The following is a 3442-nucleotide window of genomic DNA, read 5'->3' on the forward strand; positions in this document are numbered from 1 at the left end:
GGAAAGATTAAACGATTAAAAATACTTTGAAATTTAAGCATTGATAAATAGGCAATATGTAAAATTTATAAAGTTTGAGATTGAAGAATTTCTACTTGAGGATTCAAAAAATTTCATTATTAAAATTGAACAATACAAAAATTTGACTATAAGAAGAGTTCTACAATTACAAATTTCAAATAAAGTATTAAAAATAAAACTATTTGTTAGAAGCCTCAATAGTTGATTCATTTTTATAAGTTGTAATCAATGGCGTAGCCGAGGCCTGATGCCTCCAGGGTACTTTTTTTAGGCCTGGCAGCGTCAAGCCACTTTCCTTACACACTGAAAATTTTTTAAGTTGCAGGACGTCCATAAACTACGTTACCAACTTTGGGCTTTTGGACCTCCCCTCTCCTTCTACAGTAACGCCGCCGTTAGCTCAAGATGGATTTTACGTGTAAAAATTCTTTAAAAAAAATGAATGTAAATATCATATTTAATTGAATACAAAACACTTTAAATTCCTAAAATTTCAAGCCAAAATATATTGAATTTTCAACATAATAGTTGAATTTCTAACCAAAACAGATATCCTATCCAAAGAGATAAATTTTATGGCAAGAAATCAAAATTTTCAACAATATCATTTCCAATAAAACAGTTGCATTAACAAGCAAATAGATAAACTTTTTACTAAAAATCGAGTTTTCCAAAAATGGTTAAAGATTTAACCAAATAATAAAGTTTACAAGCTTGAATTTTGAAGCTGAATTTTTAACAATAAAGTTACTTTTTAATCATTAAAGATTAATTTTCGACCAAAAATGATGACTAACGAAATAGTTCGATTTTCCAAAAATAAATGGATTTTTATCAAAACAGTTGAATTTCTAAACAAATAGTCGAATTTTCCGTATACAGAGATGCGTTTTCATTCAAATGGTCAAATCTTCAAAAAAAAAAAAATGACTAATATTGAATCAAATATTTGAATTTTAAAAACGAAAAGGCCAATTTTATAGAAAACAGTTGAGTTTTCACCAAAAAGTTTATTTTCAACCAAAAAAGATGATTTTTCTACCGAACATGAAAAATGAATGTTCAACAAAAGAGTTTTTAAGCTAAAAAGTTAAAACTGTCAACAAACAAGAATAATTTTGTACCCAACCGGACGAATTTTTAACAAAATGCATTAATTTTTTACCAATAATTTCCATTCTTAAACAAATAGTTAAATTTTTGACACAGAAGATTAGTTTTTTACTCAAAAAGGTGACTTTTTAACAGAATACATAAAGTTTAATTTTCAACCAAATAGTTTAATTTTCTAACTAATTGTTGGATTTCAAGCCATAAGAATGAATTTTCTACAAAAAAGTAGAATTTAAATATAAAAGTTTATTTAAAAGAAATGGTTGAAATTTTCAACAATGATTATGAATCCTTCATAACAAAATTATTTTATTTAGAAAGTAATCCAATTTTAAGTCAAATAATCGACTTTTCTACAACAACAAAAAATGAATTCTCAATGAAAGCATGTATAGCAATTGATATTTTAACCAAGCAGTTGATATTTCAACCAAATAATTACTTTTTTAACCAAAAATATTAAATATCTACCAATAAATGCGTATTGTCAACAAAATACATGAATTTTTAACCAAATAGAAATAGTTGAACTTTCAACTTAAAAAAGTAAATTATTAACCAAACACTTAATTGTTTAATTGTCACAGTTTCAAGTGTTTCTTTAAAATTATATAAAGAAAAATTTGTATGTAAATAATTACAAATATTTTACCTGATTTGTATATTTTACTCCAAAAGTAAAATTTTAGCAGAATTTTCTAAATGCGTCTCAGCTGCGTCTTCCGCAGATGCACAGTGATGCAGAATGAATGGAAGAATGACTAGTAGCAGAATTTGGAATTGTTTGAGATCTCTGGGGGGCAGGTATATCCAAGTGGTCAACAGCGTCTACGCAAATGAGTCATTTCAAAAAATACCATCTGAAGAAAATTTCACAAATTTGTGGTGATAGAAAGTACACCAATTTTTTAATTATTATTTGGTTTCTATTTCAAAACATTTGAAATTGTTTAAAGTCAAATTGCACATTTATTATACTTTTTGTAATGAAATCGATACAAGAAATTGTTTGGTATTCTAACGAAAAACGAAAAAAATCGAAAATTTGTGAAATCTTTGAAACTAGAATTTTTTTAATTGTTAAAAATTGAAAATGTTCAAAACTCATGGTGATACATTGAAGAACTATGGTTGAAAAAAGCTCTCAAAATTAAGCATTTTAAATAGGACGTCTGTTATGATCCCCAAAAGAAGTTATTTTATTAATTTTTCAAACGTTATTCATGAAATTTCTTCTACTGCGTTAATTGTGTTTATTAAAAAAAAAAAATGTTGAACGGTTCCGCGAGGTCGTCTTAGGTCTAAAAATTAATTTTCTTAGTTTTCGATTTTAAAACTATACAAATTTAATCTAGAAAATTCTTTCCCTTCTAAAAATTATTTTGAATGTTTTTTTTTTCATTCCGCTGATTTCAGTAAAATAAGAGTGAATTTTTAAGAATTCAAGGATATTCAGGAAACTTTGATGAAATTACTAAGAATTTGAGTGAATCGAACAAAATTTTAAATGAGAAAATTTTCATTGAATTTAACAAAATGAGAGTGAAATGAATCCAGGGTAAATTCTACAGGATTTAAGCGAATTCAAAAAAATTTTAAACAACCATTGAATTCAATAAAATCCGAGGGCGAATTTAAAGGAATATAAGAGAAATTATAAAAATTAATTTGAATTTAAAAAAAATTCAAAAATGTTAACAAAATTCATTGAATTATGTTAAGTTTGGTCGGAATTTAGACAAATTAAAGAGAATTCAACCAAATTTGATGAAATTCCTAAGAATGCAAAGTGATTTTAAAAGATTTCACGGCAAATTAAAAGAAACATTTGAAAAACCAGTGAATTGAGTAGAATTGATTGAATTCCACAAAATTAGAAAGAATTTAGGGTGATCTCCAAATCAATTTAAATGAACTGCAAAAAATCGAGAATACTTAATTAATTTTAGTAAAACTGGAATTAATTTAAAAGAATCGAATGGAGTTCAAGAGAAGTCGATGAAATTGATACGAATCCACGATGATTTAAAATTGAGTGGAACAAAATTGATAAAATTCAAAAAAATTCTATTCTTCAGGGTCAATTAAAAAATTGAAAATCCAAAAAGGATCCATTAAATTCAGTTGACTTAAAGGGAATTCCAAACAATTCAAAGTAAATTCGAAAGAATTCAAAGGAATTCGATAAAATCTAAAAATCACTCAAATCTTTAAACCTACAAAATATGTATTTGTTGTGCATTTCGAGATTAACATTTCTCCCTGACACCAAGTGAAACCAGTGATACAATGAAATTACAATTTATTA

The 3442-nt window shown here is 26.0% G+C and overlaps 1 protein-coding gene across 2 annotated transcripts in view; it reads right to left on the bottom strand.

Moving 5' to 3' along the window:
- Positions 1-3442, bottom strand: part of LOC117180294 (transcriptional regulator DEF1-like) — a 17798-nt gene that overhangs the window by 7285 nt on the left and 7071 nt on the right. For both annotated transcript variants that reach the window (XR_004468023.1, XR_004468024.1), the window contains exon 3: positions 1787-1962. The gene's annotated coding sequence lies outside the window, so the exon portion shown is untranslated. The remainder of the gene's footprint in view (positions 1-1786; positions 1963-3442) is intronic.

This window comes from Belonocnema kinseyi, chromosome 9 (genome assembly GCF_010883055.1).
Source record: "Belonocnema kinseyi isolate 2016_QV_RU_SX_M_011 chromosome 9, B_treatae_v1, whole genome shotgun sequence".
Lineage (NCBI taxonomy): Eukaryota > Metazoa > Arthropoda > Insecta > Hymenoptera > Cynipidae > Belonocnema > Belonocnema kinseyi.